Source organism: Cervus elaphus, chromosome 26 (assembly GCF_910594005.1).
Source record: "Cervus elaphus chromosome 26, mCerEla1.1, whole genome shotgun sequence".
Lineage (NCBI taxonomy): Eukaryota > Metazoa > Chordata > Mammalia > Artiodactyla > Cervidae > Cervus > Cervus elaphus.
Window position 1 is genome coordinate 41,992,737 of NC_057840.1, and position 21,417 is coordinate 42,014,153.

Here is a 21,417-nt window from a genome sequence, read left to right on the forward strand (position 1 = left end):
ATATTTTTTACCTTTATGAAATACTTCATCATCTATTGAAAAGCAGGAGATAATATGTTACATCTACAGATTTTTTATAAACAACTCTTACATTACTGAGACAAATTCATCTTTATCTTGGTGCATTCTCTGCTTTGTTACAATCCTATCTTTGATTTCCTAATATTTTATTTAGGATTTTTGCATCCATGTTCATGAGTGAGGTTGTCTGACAACTTTCCTTTATACAGTCCTTGTTTGGTTTTGTCATCAAAGTCATAATGACCTCTTATACTACATATCTCTTATGCTATACTACATTGCTTCCTCTTTTGTGTATTCTTTGAAACGGTTTGTGTGAGATTGAATGAATAGTATTTCCATAACATCTTATGGAAAAATACAAAGAATTTTTTGGCCAACCCAATAATTTAAAAGTTTGTTTTAAAACTCACCTATAAAACCATCTGAGTCTCTGAGAAAAGGTGATATAACTTTCCATAAATGCTTTAAGAATAATGGAATTATCAAAGCTTTCTATTTCTTCTTGAGTATGTTTTGATAAGTGATATTTTCCTGGAATTTATTCATTTCATTTTTTAAAATTTTCATGTTTATAGTATATTGTTATATATATTGTATATATATTTATTGTTAAATATATGATTTAAGGGCTTCCCAGATGGCAAATAGTGATAAAGAACCTGCCTACCAATGCAGGATACATAAAAGACATGGGTTCAATCCCTGGGTCAGGAAGATCCCCTGTAGGAGGACTTGAAAATCTACTCCAGTATTCTTGCCTGGAGAATGCCATGGACAGAGGAGCCTGGTGGGCTACGGTCCATAGGGTCACACAGAGTCATGGGTCACACATGACTGAAGCGACTTCGCTTGCACATATACATATGGTTTAAATATATATATATATACCATAGTATTCTTTCTTAATATCTGTCTTCTATATTATTTATGGCATTCTTTCACTCTTAATTTTTTGTTTATGACTTCTCTATATTTTTCCTGATTCATCTCAGCAATGCTTTGTCTATTTTATTAATCTATTTAAAAATTCCTTTTGGCATTGTTGATTATATCTTTGCTTCCTACTTCACTTATTTTTGCTCATTCCTTTTTTAATTTTTAAATTTTTTTCTGGAGTCACTTTGATAACTTCTTGTGTTGGATACTCAGCTTCTCAAGTTTTTGCCTTTCTTCTTTCCTAAGACAAACTTTTAAGACATATGTATATCTCAAACTATTGCTTTGGCAATATCTCATGAATTTATATATATACATATACTGTCATTCAATTGTATTTTTAATTTCCATTGAATTAAATGTTGCTTCTTCTTTTACACATTTTTCAGAAGCATACTCATTAAACTTAAAAATTGCAGGTTTTCACATTTAATTTTTGTTATTTATTTCAGCTTAACTGAGGCTTGCCTGGTGTCTCAGAGGTAAAGAATGTGTCAGCTAAGCAGGAGACATGGGTTCAATCCCTGGGGAAGATCCCCTGGAGAAGGAAATGACAACCACTCCAATATTCTTGCTGGGGAAATCCCACGGACAGAGGAACCTGGCAGGATACAGTCCATGGGGTCACAAAAGAGTCAGACATGACTTAGCAACTAAACAACAATTACATAGTAATCAAAGAATATGTTGTGCGTGATTCCAGTTCTTTCAATTTATAGAAATTTGTTTATGGCTTAGTATGAGGTCTCTCTAATTTTTGTGAACGTTCCTTGTGTAGAGTGTAGAGATGAATGTGTATTCCCTAATTTCTGGTTCTATGCATGCATGCATGCTAAGTCACTTCAGTTGTGTTCAACTCTGTGCTACCCTATGCACCATAGCCCACCAGGCTCCTCTGTCCATGGGATTCTCCAGGCAAGAATACTAGAGTGGGTTGCCATGCCCTCCTCCAGGGGATCTTACAGACCCAGGGATAAAACCCACATCTCTCATGTCTCCTGCATTGGTAGACAAGCTCTTTACCGCCAGTACCATCTGGGAAGGTCCCTTCTGATTCTATAAATGTCCAGTAAATCTATCAAGTTGATCATATTTTTCAATTTTTTCTATATTTTTACATTATTTTGGTTTGCTTGACATGCCAGTAATTGAGAGAAATATGTTAAATTCTCACACCAGGATCATGAATCTGTTTATTTTTCTTGATTGATTGATATGGGCAGTCAATCATATTTTGAGGTTATGTTATTTTACCAAATTCAGAAGTTAAGAATTATATATTTTAAGTGAACTTAACCTTTCTATGTAGTGAACTTTTTGTCATAATGATTGTTTTTTCTTAAAGTTTTTGTGTTGGATATAACTGCAGATACCACATCTTTTGTTTGCTTTGTTTATATTTTTCTCATATATATTTTTTCATCTTGTTTTTCTAATGTGTTTTAAGTTTTAGTAGTGCATGTAAATTAGCAATCTTGTAAGCTACCTAGAACAGGACCTGGCCTAGAGTAAATATTCAAGAATGATCATGATTAATTAATATCTTTGGAGAAGAGAGGAAAGTTTCCAATGTTAGGGCAGCCTAGGAATTGGACGTAAGTCAGTTTTCAGTCAAATTCGTTTTGTACTTTGGTTTTCTCTTCTGCAACACAGTTTTCCATCTGTCAAGAGAAATCCACTCTGTCCAAAAACCTCAGAAGTGTTTATGAAAGGACTATACAAGTAAAGTATGCTATAGCTTTGGTTTCAGGATCCAAGACAAATTCAGTAGGAAAAAAAATCTCACAAACTTTCTCTACTGGAATGAAAAGTCCGTTGTTTTTTTCCTTAAGGAGTAGCAGTTGAAGAGCAGGTGGAGATATTAACATCCCTAGAGGCTTTCAAAACAGTGCCTTCTGGATCCTGAGGTAAAAAATCCTGACACAGTCAAGTTGGGACTAGAAATCTCCTCTCACACATCAAGCAGCGAATGGAGTCTGTTTGCCTCATTTTGTTGCCTCATTAAGATGTGTCCAATCCCAAAGAAGGGCAATGCCTAAGAATGTTCAAACTGCCACACAAGTGCACTCATTTTACAGGCTGGTGAGGTAATGCTCAAAATCCCTCAAACTAGACTTCAGCAGTATATGAACCCAGAACTTCCAGATGTACAAGCTGGATTTAGAAAAGGCAGAGGAATCAGAGATCAAATTGCCAACATTCATTGGATCATAGAGAAAGCAAGGGAATTCCAGAAAAACATCTACTTCTGCTTCATTGACAATGCTAAAGCCTTTGACTGTGTGCATCATGACAAACTGGAAAATTCTTAAAGAGATGAGAGTACCAGACTGCCTTACCTGCCTCCTGAGAAACCGGTATGAGGGTCAAGAAGCAACAGTTAGAACTGGACATGGAACAACAGACTGGTTCAAATTTGGGAAAAGAGTATGTCAAGGCTGTATATTATCACCCTACTTATTTAACTTCTGTGCAGAGTATGTCTTGCAAAATGCCAGGCTGGATGAATCACAAGCAGCAATCAAGATTGCTGGGAAAAATATCAACAACCTCAAGTATGCAGATGATACCACTCTAATGGCAGAAAGCAAAGAGGAACTAAACAGTCTTTTGATGAGGGTGAAAGGAGAGTGAAAAAGCTGGCTTAAAACTCAGCATTCAAAAAACTAAGATCATGGCATCCAGTCCCATCATTTCATGGTAAACAGAAGAGGGAAAAGTGGAAACAGTGACAGATTTTATTTTCTTAGATTCCAAAATCATTGCAGATGGTGACCGCAGCCATGAAATTAAAGACACTTGCTCCTTAGAAGGAAAGCTATGACAAATCTAGACAGTGTATTAAAAGGCAGAGACATCACTCTGCCAACAAAGATCCATAGAGTCAAACGTATGGTTTTTCCAATAGCTGTGTATGGATGTGAGAGTTGGACCATAAACAAGACTGAGCATCAAAGAACTGATGCTTTTGAATTGTGGTACAGGAGAAGACTCCTGAGAGTCCCTGTAGACAGCAAGGAGACCAAACCAGTCAATCCTAAAGGAAATCAATCCTGAATATTCATTGGAAGGACTGATGTTGAAGCTGAAGCTCAATACTTTGGCCACCTAATGCAAAGAGCCGACTCATTGGAAAAGACCAATGCTGGGAAAGATTGAAGGCAAAAGGAGAAGGGGGCAGGAGAGGATGAGATGGTTAGATAGCATCACTGACTCAATGGACATGAATTTGAGCAAACTCCAGGAGATAGTGAAAGATAGGGAAGCCTAGTATTCTGCAGTCCATGGGGTTGCAAAGAGTCGGACAAAACTGAGCAACTGCGCAACAAGATCTATCTGGGGGACTTCCCTGGCAGTCCAGTGGTTAAGACTTTACCTTCCAATGTGGGGGGCACTGGTTCAATCCCTGGTTGGGGAGCTGAGATGGCCGTGCTTCATGGCTGAAAACCAAAAACATAAAACAGAAGCAATGTTGTAACAAATTCAAAAAAGACTTTTAAAAAGAGTCCACATCAAAAACAAAAAAAAAGATGTGTCAGATGAAGAGAGTAGGGAACCATGCCTGTCTCTAGCCTTTCACAAACAGTCTAAGCCAACACTATACAAAATCCCAATTGTGTTCCATAGCCTTTGTGCCCACCTGTGGATCAGACAGCTGTCCTACCAGCAGCTCCCAGCTGGGCTGATGGATAATGCAACAACCTAATTATTCAGCTTGGATTTTCATCAGCAATGTGTGCCAATGCTGGTCCATGGGCTAAGGCTCCTCGCTCCCAATGCAGGGGGGGCAGGTTTGATCTCTGGTCAGAGAACTGGACCCAAATGCTGCAACTAAAGATCCCATGTGCCCCAGCAAAGACTGAAGATCCTGTGTGCAGCGACTAAGAGCTGACCCAGCCAGATACATAGATCAGTGTTAAATAAACCAGTGAGTGTGTGCTTTGCTAACCAGGGACGACATCGTAAAGCTGGGATGTCACATATGAGAGAGTAAACGGATAAAAGCAGGAGTGTTGGCCGTGGAGAAGCTGCCTGAAGCCTTTCAGACTGTCAGCGGGGATTCGGAATCAGACACGGGGCAGCAGCCACTTTGGGATCAGGACTCCAGCCCCCCTTTCTCCATTCGACAGCTAAGGGCCTGTGTGAGGGGCAGAGAGGGGCTCAGCTTGGTGCAGCAAACACACAACAGGAGAGAGGAATATCGAAACTAAATATTGTAATTAAAGTAACACACGAAGTTCATCAGAAAGGAAACAGAGGTCCATGAGCGCTGCCATAGCACAGAGAAGGTGACAGTTCACAGGACGAGTCTGTGTGTTTATAAGTGTGTGTGAGAGTGTGTGAGTGTGTGTATGTGAGTGTGCATGAGTTTGCATGCGTGTGTGTATGTGTGAGCGTGTGTGTGAGACTATGAGTGTGTGTGAACATGTGTGAGAGTGTGTGTATGTGGACATGCATGTGAATGTGTGTGTAAGTATATTTGAGGGAGTGTATATGTGTATGTGTGTGAGTGTGTGTGTTTGAGTGTGTGTATTTGTGTGAGTGTGTGTATGTGTGCATGTTCATGTGAGTGTGTGTGTGTGAGTGTGTGTATGTTTGAGTGTGTATGTGTGAGTGTATATGTGTGTGTACACATGTGCATATGAGTGTGTGTGTAAGTGTGTATGTGTGTGAGTATGTGTGTAAGTGTGTGTGCACATATGCATGTGTGTGAGTGTATGTTTGAGTGTGTATGAGAGTATGTGTGTGTGTGTGAATGTGTACATGTGTGAGTGTGAATGTGTAAGTGTGTGGTGTATATGTGTGAGTGTGTATGTGTGTGAGTGTGTAGACAGGAGGCTCATTTTCAGGGACTGGCTTGCGTGTATGCTGGGTTGACAGCGCTGAGACCTGCACGCAGGGCAAGCTGGCGGGCAGGAAGTCTAGGTGAACGCTGGTCCTGACATCCTGATCTTGAGTTCGAGTCCCTCAGGCAGCTAGCTGGAAGCTGGGGGCGTCTGTGTTTCAGTCTTAAGGCAGAAAGGCCCCTTCTTTCAGGAACCCCGTCTTTGCTCTTAAGGCCTTCCACTCGTCAGATGAGGCTCACCCACACTCTGGAGGATAGTTTTCTTTACTCAAGGTCTGCTGGTTATAGATATGAATAACATCTAAGAAACGCCTTCCCAGCCACAGCTGGGCTGGTGTTTGAGCCACGTCTGGGTCCCTCGGCCCTGCGGGTAGACAGATGCCGTGAGCTGTTCATCAGGGAAGCCGTCTCTGGGGACGTACTGGTTCATCAGAGAGGGGATCCCAGGAAGGATCCAGAGTAAGGGAGGGGAAAGGCCATCCAGGGAGTGGAAAGAAGCCAATGAAGAGTGTGCCCATGAGCTAGTTGTCGCTATGGGCAACTGGGATTCATTCCCACCAGGGACCCTCTGTGGCCTTTGGGGCTTTGAATTACAGCCAACTGGCAACAGTGCCCATGCAGCAAAGCCCAGCAGCCTCATCCTAAGCCTGAGCCCTGGGGTCAGGGCTGTCTGGTGGCCCATTACAGACCCTGACCCTAAACTTCACAGGCAGGAGTGATTAACTCCTGTGTTCCCACCTGGACACATCCCCAGACAGTGAGCCCTCAGCTGTCCCAGTCTGGCTGAACTGCCCTGCGTGTGGGCTCAGAAAGTTCCTGGTGGGGCTGAAGGAAGCTTCCAGCACACCCCGCCCCCCCCCAAAAAAAAAACGTGACTTGAAATCAGGGAGCAGGCCTTAACCTCATCTGCCAGCCTTGCCCAACTCAACCTTTTACTGTGTGACTTTGGCAAACTAACCCCTCTGAGCCTCTAATTCCTTATCTGTGGATGGGTGGGCTTGAAAATTAAGGAGAACATGCTGAGAATAAGGATGAACTTTCAGTTGACATTTCCCATCTCCCCCGCCCTGGGCCAACTTGAGCAGTCTGGATTCACTGTTTCCAAAGCAAGGAGGCTTTGCTCTCCTTTTGTGTCTGCAAGCTCCGGAGCCTTCCGGCAAAGCAAGGAGGTCTGCGTCGAGGGGTCAAAGTCACCAGACTTTGCCTCCCATGACTCAGTTTCTCAAACAAGACAGACTGGAGGTGCCAACATGGGGGAGAAGGATGCCTTGAATTCTCTAGAGTCGAGTCCATTTTGATGTCGATGGCCTAACCCAGTTCCCACAAGACCAAACCCCCATCACAGTCTTATCTGGGAATGACTCAGGCCACTCTCATAAAGCGCTTTCTATGGTGACCTTCTCATAACCTCCACATCAAGTCCGCCGTCCGAGGGCGAAGCAGCTGTCCCAGGAGCCGAAGCGCCCCCTGCATCTGTATTGACCATCGAGTCTTTCACGGCACCATCCTGCCCTCCACTCCCTTTGCTGACCGTGACCCATGCTTGGCCTTCAGGAGGAGATGCTCTTGGCCAGCTTCCCAGCTCTCACCATGAACGTGCTTCTGTAGGGACTGTCCGCCTTCTCTGATACAGAAGGTGACAGGATCTCTGAAGGGTTTCTTGTAATTTCAGCTGGTATTTAGGCAAGCATGGTATTCAGTGGCTCATTTAAGCTCACAGAAGCCCTATGAGTAGGGGCTAGTCTCTGCCCATCTGACAACTGAGGAGACGGGTGCAGGTTTTTGCTGTTGCTCTTCAGTTGCTGAATCGTGTCTGACTCTTTTTGAGCCCAGGGACGGCAGCACGCCAGGCCTCCCTGTCCCTCGCCATCTCCCGGAGTTCACCCAAGTTCATGTTCATTGAATCAGGGGGATTAATAACGTGGTTAGTGGATAATCAGAATGCAGTGGAGTCAGGATGGGAAGCCGTGAAGTCCAGCTCCGGAACCTGCACTCTTTTTTTTTTAAACTTTTTTATTTTATATTGAGATATAGACAATTGACATGTTGTGATGGTTTCAGGCAAACGGCAAAGGGACTCAGTCATACATATACGTGTATCTGTCACGCGAGTGTATGCTCCTCAGTTCTTTGTTTCGTCACAACAAAAATTGGAGTGACGGACATTAAAGCCCCTTGGCGGGTCACAGCTCTTGGAGGACAGACCATGTTATAGCTCTCAGGTCTCGAACGGACCGTGTTATAGCTCTTAAATAAATCAGTGTTACAGCTCAGTGTTACAGCTCTATTTATTTAGATAATAGCAGGAAAATCCATCTTTGAGGCGTGAGGGCACATCGATCCAAAGACCCGAAGAGAAGATCGCCCCATCGCGCGGGGAAGAGGGAGGGAGCAAAAGGGGAGAAGAGGGCTTTGGCTCCTCTTTTTCTGTTTCTCTGTCCCTGGGCCTGTCTTATGTAAATTGGGCTTAGGCAGGAGCGTTGTTTGTTTTACCTGAGGTTCTCACTCCGGTCCTCGGACCTTCCTTTGTTCTATTTTTGCAGGCTTTCCCTTCCAGGTCTTTTAGCCACCGCCATTTTGGACTCTTTTTCCCTATTCTAACTACCTAACATATCCATTCTCCCCCAAACCTGCCTCCCATCCAGGCTGCCACATAACATTGAGCAGAGTTCCATGTGCTACACAACAGGTCCTTATTGGTGATCCATTTTAAATATAGCATTATCTGCCACGTTGTATTTCCTCCTTATTGTTTGAACATCTTGACTTCTCTCTGGCTGAGGTTTATGAAACCAATGGTGGGCCTGATCCACCAGGAAAAGAGTTGTTTGTCTGAACTGTGTGTCTGAGAGGGAGAGGCGTGCTGTTAAGGTACAACCGCACTGTATAAAGGGGATGAGCACCTTCCTCCCCTCCCGCCCTGAGAAGCTGAGGGAGCTGGCCCACCAGGACGGGCCTGCAGACACGCTGACCCAGGCGTCGGGGGCGTGGGGGGGAAGACCCCTCCCCCAGAGGCCCGCCCCAGGCGCAGGGCAGGGCAGCCTCAATTCCATGGGACTTTTCAGAATTTGGGCCACCTTGAGAGACCCCAAACCAGAGAAGACTGAGCCCCCTGCCCACCCCTGCACAAGTCACTGAAAAGAAAAATAGGGCTCGACTATGAACTAAGCATAAAGAAGTCCTGAAAAGTTATGATTTGTACCTGCTAACTACTCCAATTTTTAAAAATCAAACAGCAGGTTCTTTTGCAATTCTGTCTGTACTCCGCTGTGCTCTGAGCACCTTCTTGGTCTGCCCTTTGGGCAAGTCCAGCAGTGCTCCTGTGTTTATAATAAAGTCCCCTTTCTCACTGGAGTTTCCATCCCTGTTGTTTCTGCTCCAGCATCTGACTTCCAGTGGCTGAGTTGCTCAGCCGTATGTATCTGACTTTGCAGGAAGCGCCCCCCACCGAGCCCCTTGCAAACACAGCGACCATCTGCAATGAATTACGAAGGCCTTTTAGGCTATGTTTTGACCCATTACTGTAAGTCTTATTGTTTTTGGTTGAATGTAGGTCTTTGGTAAATGTGTTTGCCTGAAGATGTGCTCAATGAAGTTTTAATGACATCTTCTTAGAGATTGAGAACAAGCATGTAAACAGGAAAACCTTGTCAATGGGAAACAGCAAGTACTGGGAGTGGGCTGGGGCACCCTTAAACATCTGGTGCTATTTTGGAGGAAGTGTGATCAACCAGTTTCACTGTGTATGGACACGCGGAGGAAGCCCTTGGTCAGGGAAGACAGCCATCCATGTCATGACCGGAATTGTCTCAAGAGCAAGTTTGCTGGTGCCACGAAAGGTCCCGGGGGGTGTGATACATCTGCTCCCACAGCCACAGGACACGGTACCCCAGGTCACTGGGCCCGTGCTTGGCACCAGAGTGGTCCCATTTCAAAGGGATGCACCTGTCAGGCGAGTGTATGCTCCTCGGTTCTTTGTCTCATCACAACAAAAATTTGGAGTGATGGACATTAAAGCCCCTTGGCGGGTCACAGCTCTCGGAGGACAGACCGTGTTGTAGTTCTTGAATAGATCAGTGTTACAGCTCTATTTATTTAGATAATATCAGGAAAATCCATCTTTGAGGCGTGAGGGCACGTCGACCCAAAGACGCAAAGAGAAGAGTGCCCCATCGTGCGGGAGAGAGAGAGGGAGAAGAGCTTTGTCTCCTCTTTTTATATGTGTCTCTGTCCCTGGGCCTGTCTTATGTAAATTGGGCCAGCCAGGAGTGTTGTTTCTTTTACCTGAGGTTCTCACTCAGGTCCTCGGTCCTCGGACCTTCCTTTGTTCTATTTTCACGGGCTCTTCCCTTCCAGGTCTTTTAGCCACCACCATTCTGGACTCATTTTCCCTATTCTAACTACCTAACACACCCAACCACCCTCCCTGTTTTTGTCTCCAAGGCCACCTGTGCAGGCACTTATTTGCTCTCAGTTCTGGAAACCCCAAATCAAGGCATTGGCAGGGCCACAGTCTCTCGAAGCTCTTCTGGAGGGTCTGTGCCCCGCTTTCCTCCTGGCGTCAGTGTCCCCAGCAATCTCGGAGTCCCCGCTGGTAGACACGAGGCACTGGCCTGCATCGTCACGGCATTCTCCCCCTTGTCTTCACAGGATTCTTCTCCCTCTGGATCCATCTGTCTCTGTGGTCCTTCTCCTATTCTTACAAGGACCGCAGTCACGTGGACTTCATGACCTCATCTTAACTCCATTTCACTGCCAAGATTCTATTTCCAAATCAGGTCCTTTCACGAGTACAGGGGTTAGGATTTAAGTGCATCTTTGGGGGCTGGGGGACACAATTTCACACAGCACAATGTCCACTCAGAACACTGTCCACTCAGAACAATGTCCAGACTTCCCTCTTCTTCCCCACACCTTGCCTCCGGCTCTGAGTGGGAACCCAGGCCTGCCCTGTCCAATTCCCTTGCCCCCTCCAGCAGCTCCCCCAGTTTCATCCACCTGCCCTGGGCTCAGCTTGTGGGCCCAGTGGTCTTGGAACCTTCTTGCAAGCCTCCTCCCACCTCAGGTTATACCCACCAGCATCCAGACCCTGCTCGGATTCGCCTTCCCCCAGGCTAATCCAGGAAGGATTCTGGAAATCTCACAGGGCCTCCTTGGCAGCTGATCATGGGGCCTGGGGCCCACTCCTGAGGCTGGGGTTCTGTCTTCTCCCTGGGGGAGAGCTTGGCATCCTCCAGCACCTGTGCAGGTTGGGTCTTTCTTGGCTTCCCAGGACTACTCGGATGGTTGACATCTGCTCCTGGTGGAGGGGACACCTCCCCTGGTGGAGAAAACGGCTGCCACTTGCTTGACAATCTTATCTCGTCTCTGAAACTTTCAGAACATCAAGGGTGCACAATGCTTTGTGCTTTGCAGGGGGCACACAAGAGCATAGGTAGGTGCTGCAGCCCTTATTAAATCAATAAACAAACAGATCATTTTCTCTGTGAGAGGTAGCAAACCATTTGACTTGGCACTGATGCCGAATTGACCAAACTACTCAGAGCCAAGAGTTCTACACTTCAGTTTGCAGAAGGATTCCTTCCGGCTGCTCATTGCACATCAGATTTCTGCAGTTCCCTAAGTCCTGCATCTTGTGAGCAAAACACCCAGATCGGAGCCCAGCGGGTCCAGGCCCTTGGCCTCAGCCTTGCTGCCCCTTGGGGTGGGGACAGCGGAGATGGTGGTAACGTTGTACATGTGACTTCAGAATCCAGGGGCCTGGAATGTCCCTTGAGCTCACTCTCCTGTCCTGCCTCTTAAATTCTATTCTCTCTTCTTTTCTATTCTGTGCTATCTATTCTCTTCTCCCTTTACTTACAAGGTAAAAAAAAAAAAAAAAAAATACTATATACCTGAAACTAACACAACACTATAAATAAACTCTATTTCAATTTAAAAAAAAACACAAACACCAAAATGGGGGCAGGAGAGCAGCAGGGAAGGGGTGAGTGTCCAGACAGGGAGAAAAAGGAAGAGGAAAGAAGAGACAATGAATGGGCGCACAAACAGCCCAGGGGCATGTGGTCACTCACTGCAGGATTTCCCCAGCCACAAGGAGAGGTAAGGGTCCAGAGCAGTGGCTACACAGACAGAAAACCAGCATTGAGGACAATTCTCACTGGATTTCTGCTCAGCCCACCCAGGGCCCCAGCTGAGCTTTGGTGAGCTTTTCAAGCCTCAACTTCCGTCTCCCACTTCCGTTCCTTGTGGAGCAGGGAGGGGATGTTCTCATTTGGATTGCTTCTTAGCTTGGTTTCTTTTTTCACCTTCTGGGAAGATTTCCTGCACAAACGATCTCTCTCCAAAAGTTCATTTCCAGGGACTTGTTTTTCTTTAAAAAAAAAAAGTCTACAGATTTTTCTCTGCAGACTTCATGTCTGAAACACACCCCGTTCCCGCTCCGGAATAGTTTCCTCTGTACGTTTCTCCTTGTGGGTTTTATTCCAAATGGAGCCAGGGTGGCTATCACCAGACAAGGCCCTTTGTGCTCCCCTCCTGGAGGCCAGGGGGTGGTTCAGCAGGTTGTCGACACAGAGAGAAAGCAGCGTTCCAGCCCAGACCCTTGCCGGAGAACATGCTCCTTTTTTAGACAAATGATGAGCTCCCCTTCTTGAGCCCCTTTACCAGGCTCCCCTTCATGAGAACTGCGTTGGCTCCCCTGCTGCAGATCTGGAATCCTTTGAACTCACCATGTTGTCATCAGGTAAAGCCCTGGACCCCAGGGAGCATGGCCACCATCATGAAAACATCATGAGAACATGAAGGTGGCCAGGGAGCACAGCCACCTTCATGAGAACTGCATGGGATCCCCTGCTGCAGATCTGGAATCCTGTGAACACACCATGTTGTCCTCAGGTAAAGCCCTGGACTCCAGGGAGCACAGCCACCATCTTCCAGCCCCGGTCCACTGACAGATGTCCATCTCTTAGGCTCTGGGCTGCAGAACTGGGAGGACGCGTGTCAGGAAGGAAGTGAAGCTGGAGTGTGGAACATATAACATTAGGCTTAAGGTTGAAGACTGGAAGGAATAAGTGCTTTATTTGCTTAAGGCAGCTCAGTTGCACCTGATTTTCATAAATGAAATAAGGCCGGACGGTATTTAAGACAACTGGACACACTGGAACATGGGATAGAGCATGAAGAAAATCCAGAAGTTGGCAATAAATACACTGAATAAATTCAGTCAGTCATTTCAATTCCCTTTTGGTAAGACATTCATGGGAATCGGATGTTTGGAGGGTCTCCACGAGTTTTTACTTCTTCGTGGAATGCTTAATCCCCTTGTGTTGTGACAACAAGCTGCACCGCAGCATCGATGGAAGAAGGGACTGGTGTCTCAGACACAGCTGGTCTGATGCAAACTGTGCTTCCCGTTGGAAATTTTGGAGGCTCCCCCAAATACAGGTAAAGACCATATTCAGGAAAATAGCAATAACTAACATTTTTTTCTAAAGAATCTGTTTTTATGTGGGCCATTTTAAAGTCTCTACTGAGTTTGTTACAACATTGTTTATGTTTTCTGTTTTGGTCTTTCGGCCATGAGGCATGGGGGAACCTAGCTTCCCGACTAGGGATCGAACCCGTACCCCCTGTGATGGAAGGTGAAGTCCCAACCACTGGACTACCAGGGAAGTCTCAATAACTAACATTTCTGAGTATGGGCCTCAGGTACTGGGTTAACTGTCTTATAAATTATTTCATTTAACCCTCATAAGCCTCATGATGGGTTTCCCAAGTGGTTCAGTGGTAAAGAATTTGCCTGCAATGCAGGAGACATGGGTTTGATCCCTGGATCAGGAAGATCCCCTGGAGAAGGAAAATGGTAACCCACTCCAGTATCTCTGCCTGGGAAATCCGATGGACAGAGGAGCCTGGTGGGCTAGAGTTCATGTGGTCGCAAAGAGACAGACACGACTTGGCGACTAAACAACAAAGCCTCATGATACAGCATGATTCCACTTTATGTGTGGGAAAACTGGGAGCCAAGAAGCCTGGGGACTCGCCCAAGGTGATGCACCTAGTAGCTGCAACGTGAATTCAGCTCCAGTCTGGCAGCTGAGTCCATAACCTGTGCTCTCATTTCCTAAGATTATTAACCGACTCTCAGTTATCCAGGAGCTCATCACTTGGAGTTATCTTTTTCGTGTTCTAGCTTTTCTGAGATGTAATTGACACATCACAGTATAAGGTTAAGGTGGACAATATGCTGACATGATGTATCTGTATGCTGTAAAATGATCACCACCTTAGGGTTAGCGATACCTCCCTCACGTACAGTTACGATTTCTTTCCTGTGGTGAGAACATGGAAGATCTACTCTCTTGACACTTTTTAAATGCATCATTTGTGGTATCAACGTCAATCACCATGCTGCACGTTAGATCCCCAGAACTCATTCGTCTTCTAACTAGAAATGTGAACACTTTCCCCCACCCCACCCCCCCACCCCCCGTCTCCTGGGGACCGCCACTCCACTCTGATTGTATGACTTCAGTTTTTTCAGATTCCACATGGAAGTGAAGTTATACAGTATGTCTTTTCTAACTTATTTTACTTAACACCCTCAAGGTCAGGCCATGTTGTCACAAATGTCAAGATTTCCTTCTTGCTTATGGCTGAATAACTGTCCATTATGTAGGCTGGGCTGGTGGCTTAGACGATAAGGAATCTGCCAGCAATGCAGGAGATGTGGGTTTGATCCCTGGGTGGGGAAGATCCCCTGGAGAAGGAAATGGAAAAACCACTCCAATATTCTCGCCTGGAGAATCCCATGGACAGAGGAGGCTGGCGGGCTGCAGTCCTCAGGTTTGCAAAGAGTCAGACATGACTGAGCGACTAACACCTGTACTTCACTTCATATATATTATATATGTAATATACATCTTCTTTATCAATTCGTCTGTTGATGGACATTCACCTTGTTTCTTAAGACTTGGTTATGGCAAATAACCCTACAATGAACAGGAGGGTGCAGATATCTCTCTAAGACTCTGATTTCCTTTCCTTTGGTGGATGTATATCTGGTCTTATTTTCAACCCACTCCAGTATTCTTACCTGGAGAATTCCATGGACAGAGGAGCCTGGAGAACTACAGTCCATGGGATCACAAAGAGCTGGATATCGCTGAGCAACTGAGCACACATACAGATGCCGATAGTTTACACAAGGCAGAGGCAATAATATGAGCTGTGTTACCATTTCCTGTGAAAGTCACAAAGGTAATATAGCATGAAACCTCAACCCACGAGACATTTATAATCTATTTGTAGAGACAAGTCTAAAAATAATTTCAGTTACAATTCAAGTTGACATCAAATGTTCACTGAAACCATATTTTATCAAAGCTCAGGATCTACACAAGTAACCACCACCTCCTAATGCCCAGATCTCTCCGGTGAAGTCAGCATGTCTATCACATAGAGACTCCTATCTGAGTGTCATAGAACCTGCAGGATTCTGGAGTGAAGATGGGATGCAGATGAACCTGTTGGCAGGGCAGCAATGGAGATGCAGACATAGAGAACAGACTTCAGCACACAGTGTGGGAAGGAGAGGGTAGGATAAATTTAGAGAGGAGCATTGAAACGTATATATTACCATATGTAAAACAGATCGCCAGCGAGAATTTGCTGTGGGATGCAGAGAGCTCAGCCTGGTGCTCTGTCATAACCAGTGGGGTGGGGTGGGATGGGAGGTAGGAGGGAGGTTCAAGAAGCAAGGAATATATGTATACCTATGGCTGATTCATGTTGATGTATGGCAGAGACCAACACAATATTATAAAGCAATTGCTCTCCAATTAAAAATAAACAACAACAACAGAAAGATGAGACCCGGCAGAGGGCAGAGGGCGCATGGGCAGGAAGGGAGGGTCAGAGGTCAAGGAAGAAACAGAATGAGCCCTTGGCCAGTTCAAGCCTCCCTCCAGCCATGCTCCCCAGCCTCAACACCACTGACAATGCATCTCTGCCTTCTTTCCTTGTTGAGGAAGGAGAGGCAGGTGAGAAGAGACCAGAAAAGGGAAGGAAACAAAAAATGTATTAAGGAAAAGATGAAAAAAAAATGCCAGCAAAAGAGAAGGTTTTAATGATCTTTGCACTGCTCTGAAGGTGAGAAAGAGAAATAAAATCTCTAAAAAAAATAACCCTTCACTCTTGGCTATTTCAAGCAATGACTTTGTAATATTTACTTCTCTGGAGAAGAGGAAACAGGCAGAAGGAAATGAATGGACAGGGCTTCTCTACATGGGATGTGTGTACCTCAGAGGAAACCGTAAGCTCAAAAGTTTTTCAAGTTACTTCGTTTCTGTGATTTTTCTGAGGAAATGGTTCTGGAGCTCCCATCAGCATCTCAAGGATTTCCCAGTCCTGCAGATGAAGGCAGAGATATGTTAGAAGATGTAGCTTTAAAATTCTCACTTGGCAGGCTACTGTGAATCTTCCCCCAGGGGGCTTCCCCCGAAAGGATGAAATAGTGACTTGATCAGACTTTCCAGAAGCCCAGATGTTACACAGAGTCGTTTCCAGGCACATGTCCATATCCTTTAACCATGTCTCTTTTGATAAGATTTCAGCTTTTCTCACTATTCCCCAGTTGCTTCTAAACATGCACTGGTCAATTTGTCTCTTAGCATGTGGCATCCACAAAGCCAGCATTGTACTCCAGAGTAAGTCCAACCAGCACAGAGAAAAGATAGTCACCAGCTGTTTTTTGGACACTGTGCTTCTGCTGATCCAATCTAAGATCACATCAACTTTTAAAATAAGCACATAACTCTCTTGTCTTGCATCAAGCCTTTTTGACAAGTGAAATTTCTAAGTCTTTCTGTATCTGTTACCTCTGAACTCTATCAGTTTTCATTTCTCTTTTACTTATATGGTTGATTTTGAGAGGAATAAGGGGCAGAAAATTATGTTTATCTTTTTCCAATTTTATCTTGTTGGGTTTGGTCATTGTTATCAGATGCTTATTTAGGTTGATCAATGAATCAACGCTATTTAAATAGAAAGTGATCAAATGGTTGTCAATCAAGCTATGATGGCATCCAGCCCACGTCACTCCATCATGGCAATTTGAATTTCATGAAATTCTTTCTTAAGCAACTTGCTCAAACTTACCCTCCCCAGGTGGCACAGTGGTAAAGAATCCACCTGCCCATACAGGAGATGCAAGAGACACGAGCTTGACCCCTGGGTTGGGAAGATCTCCTGGAGTAGGAAATGTCAACCCACTCCAATATTCTTGCCTGGAAAATCCCATGGACAGAGGAGCCTACTGGGCTACAGTCCGTGGGGGTCACAAAGAGTCAGATACAACTGAGCAACTGAGCACACACACACACACATTTAGTTTGCCTCATGAAAACTGTGGTTGAAAGACAGATTTTGGCTCAACAATTAAAGCTCCTTGGGAATAGAATTGATGTTCCAGATGGCTGTGAGTGTCCTGTCAATGAAGATTGTCTAATGTCTAGCTGGTCATGGATCAGAAATAAAATAGAAAAGTTTCATGTATCATATGAAGTATTGAATTCTGCAATCTGTATGGTGACTCACAATTCCAGAATTTTTTGACTGCAGATGACTTCAGCAGGTAGTGAATAAATCAAGTGGAGGCTTCAGGTGCAGCTTGATCCAGAGCACGATGATGTCATCATGACACCTCTCTCTGCTCAGCTTGCTGTGTGTGTTGGTTTCACCTGTTGGCTGTCTCACTTGGCTATAGTCAGGCAGCTATAGCATCCTCCCAAGCCTGTGTACTCAACCTACCAAGCCCAAAGGATTCCAGCATTCCCAGCAAACTGCTTCAGGCTTACACAGATCAGGCTGGACTGGGTCACATGTCCATCCTACAACAATCACTGTGGCCAAAGAGATGAGACCTACTTCTGTGGCTATCGGTCCCTGGATAGCCAGTCACTTCACAACTTAGGGACTCGAACAACAATCACTTCATTATGGCTCCTGGTTTCTGTGGGTTAGGAATTTGAGTAAGCTCACTTGGGTAAGCTCTGGCTTAGAGTCTCTCGTACATCTACAGTCAGACTGGGCTGGGAGATGGAAAGGTCGGGGAGGGGTAGTCGGTCCTGGGAGCTGGCCCTTCTCCTAGAGTCTTGGAACTTCTCCATGTGATCTCTCCAGTTGGGCCAGTTCGGGCTTCCCTCACAGCATGGAGGGCTTCCCTGGTGGCTCAGAGGGCAGAGCATCTGCCTGCAATGCGGGAGACCTAGGTTCGATCCCTGAGTCAGGAAGATCCCCTGGAGAAGGAAATGGCATTCTTGCCTAGAAAATTCTGTGGACGGAGGAGCCTGATGGGCTACAGTCTGTGGGGTCGCAAAGAGTCAGACACGACTGAGTGGCTTCACTTTCACTTTCTCACAGCGTGGAGGTCTCAGAACTGTCAGAGTGCTCGCCTGGCAGGGTCCCAGGAGAACAAAGCGTGAGTGTTTGGCATTTTTGTGACCCAGCCTCGGAAACCACGCAGCGTGACTTCACCCTACGCTACTGAGTGAAACAGTTGCAAAAACGCACCCAGGTTCAAGAGGCAGGTACACAGACTCTGCCTCTTAATAGAAGAGCAGCAAGGTACTAGAAGAACATTTGGAAGCACGGCCATCTTTAGAAAGTATAATCACCGCATATACCAATGGGCTTAATCCCATCCAATCCTAGTGTTGAGCTGAGAACCCTGTAGGTGACAGTACCCCCTAAAAAACCTGGGTGTTGTTGATGGAGAAGAGAGACATGGACAGTGATATGGGAAGGCCACTGTTTCTCCCTAATTTGATGTCTTAATATATATTCTATAATACCTTTATCATATGACTTAAATTTTGCCGAAAACTTATTTTTCACCAAAATGAAACACAAAAGTTTAATTTTAAAAGATTTTATTAGATTACACCTCATTAACTTAGTTAGGTCCAGTTGAAAAGTAGTCTGACACATTAGGCTGAGGGTTTTTTTGCACAGCATAGCACATAGACAGACTAATGGCATTAGCAAAGGCAAAAGCCAATGAACTATTTTTAGAGGCAAACAGCTTAACAGTTGTTGAAGAACAAGGGCTAATTACAAATGTTTCTGAGAACCTGCTCGTTCAGCACTTTTGAGGTTATGAAACTTCTCTCCTATCCTCATCCTGGCTATAAAATTATTAAATTCTAGGAGGAATTTAGCAAATACAGCAAAATGTGTGGAAAATAAAGCCTTATTTTTTCCCCCAGCCACCCACAACTCAGTATTTTTGTGCTTTTGCTGAAGTAACATTGACCCTATCCTATTTACAGTCAGGCTTTATACTGTTTTATAATTTCAGGAAATGACTGCCAAAAGAAAGATGAAATTTATTATTATAAATTCATACTTGAAAGGTAAAAAAAAAAAAAAAACCTGACCTTTGTGGATGCACAGCTGTTGTTTCAAAGATTTCCTTTCCTCCAAAAAAGAGGAGATATATGTAAACACACAGCTGATCTACTTTGCTGTAGAGCAGAAACTAACGCAACACTATAAAGCAACTAAGCGTGTGTGCTAAGTCGCTTCAGTTGTGCCCGACTCTTTACAACCCTGTGGACTGTAGCCCGCCAGTCTCCTGTGCCCATGGGATTCTCCAGGCAAGAATACTGGAGTGGGTTGCCATACCCACCTCCAGGGGATCCTCCCTACCCAGGAAATGAACCCGTGTCTTTTAAGTCTCCTGCATTGACAGGTGGGTTCTTTACCACTAGCGCCACCTGGGAAGCCTGGAAAGCAACTATACACCATAAAATAGTTTTAAAAGATTTCCCTTCCTTCCTCCAGGTTGGCTGATAGATTAGAGCATCCCTGCTCTGAACCTTTTTTGTCTTGCTAAATAAATGCCTCGACAAGCTTATTAAAATGAAAGCCCTCCACCCTCTCCCTGGGAGGGGTGGCCAACTTCAGTTAATCACCTGTTGATGGCTACATCACCTGTTGGCGGCCTGCCAGGACTGGCAAGGGGGTTGTTGAGTGCGCGGAAAGATGCTCAGCGCAGGTCTCACAGCCTCCGCTCCCTGACACCACAGCCCACTCCCAACAGAACAATGTTCAAGCAGCTGAAGGATTGGTTCCACAGCTTTATGGTTTGGCTGTGGCTAGGTGAGATTTCTGAGCAGTTTCTTCACTCAGACGCCTATTATGCCAACCCCTCAATAAAGGAACCAGCTAAGAAGTTCAGTGTTCAGACAATGGTTCATTGTCAGGTCTGTATGAATTCCAACAGCAGGCTGGCTGGATGTCTTTAAAAAAAAAAAAAATTAACTAATTGATCTATTATTTTCACATCATGCAGGATGTTGGGAGGGTTGCAAAAACCTACTTTCCAATTTTAGTTTCTTGCTGGATACACTTAGTCTGAACTTGTGATTCCTTTGTCTCTGGTTCAGTGCCCCATGGACTTAAATCTGATTCCTGTGGACAGAGGGGGCTGCAGGTAAAAATAAAATGTGCTGCCTCCTCCTAGAACTCCAGACAATATTAACATTCACGGTAGTACGACTGATACTATACAAAAGACCGTAACAAATATTGAACTGTTAATGGCACGCATAGGGATGCAGGGCACGGATGTCTGCCGTTCTCTTCAGTTCAGTTCAGTCACTCAGTTGTGTCCGACTCTTTGTGACCCCATGGACTGCAGCATGCCAGGCTTCCGTGTCCATCACCAACTCCTGGAGCCTACTCAAACTCATGTCCATCGCGTTGGTGATGCCATCCAACCATCTCACCCTCTGTTGTCCCCTTTTCCTCCCGCCTTCAATCTTTCCCAGCATCAGGGTCTTTTCCAATGAGCTGGTTCTTCACATCAGGTGGCAAAAGTATTGGAGCTACAGCTTCAGCATCAGTCCTTCCAATGAATATTCAGGACTGATTTCCATTAGGATGGATTGGTTGGATCTCCTTGCAGTCCAAGGGACTCTCAAGAGTCTTCTCCAACACCACAGTTCAAAAACCTCAATTCTTTGGCATTTAGCTTTCTTTATAATCCAACTCTCACATCCATACATGACTACTGGAAAAACCATACCTTTGACTAGACGGAGTTATGGCAAAGTGATGTCTCTGCTTTTTAATACACTGTCTAGGTTTTGGTCTACAAAGTTGGCAAAGTGATGTCTCTGCTTTTTAACACACTTTCTAGGTTTGTCATAGCTTTTCTTCCAAGGAGCAACAGTCTTTTAATTTCATGGCTGCAGTCACCATCTGCAGTGATTTTGGAGCCCCCAAAAATAAAGTCTCTCACTATTTCCATTGTTTTTCCATCTATTTGCATGAAGTTATGGGACCAGATGCCATGATCTTTGTTTTCTGAATGTTGAGTTTTAAGCCAACTTTTTCACTCTCCTCTTTCACTTTCATCAAGAGGCTCTTTAGTTCCTCTTCACTTTCTGCCATAAGGGTCATCTGTGCATCTGAAGTTATTTCTCCCGGCAATCTTGATTGTAGCCTGTGCTTCATCCAGCTCTCTTAGAAATGCCTAAAAGTGCAGAATGCAGAATGCCTAAAAGAAGTGCCGGTCTCTTAGAAATGCCCAAAACAATATGACA

The 21,417-nt window shown here is 45.0% G+C and overlaps 1 long non-coding RNA gene across 4 annotated transcripts in view; it reads right to left on the bottom strand.

Moving 5' to 3' along the window:
• The window catches only part of LOC122684352, a 59,061-nt gene that overhangs the window by 10,692 nt on the left and 26,952 nt on the right, over positions 1-21,417 (bottom strand). For 2 of the 4 annotated variants that reach the window (XR_006338000.1, XR_006338002.1), the window contains exons 2-4: positions 16,109-16,216; positions 14,904-15,050; positions 10,106-12,825 (exon numbers count right to left, since the gene is read on the bottom strand). This is a non-coding gene — a long non-coding RNA (uncharacterized LOC122684352). Of the gene's footprint in view, positions 1-4,336; positions 4,401-10,105; positions 12,826-14,903; positions 15,051-16,108; positions 16,217-19,782; positions 20,557-21,417 lie in introns of those variants that run through there. The other 2 variants (XR_006338003.1, XR_006338001.1) reach the window with 2 other exon arrangements.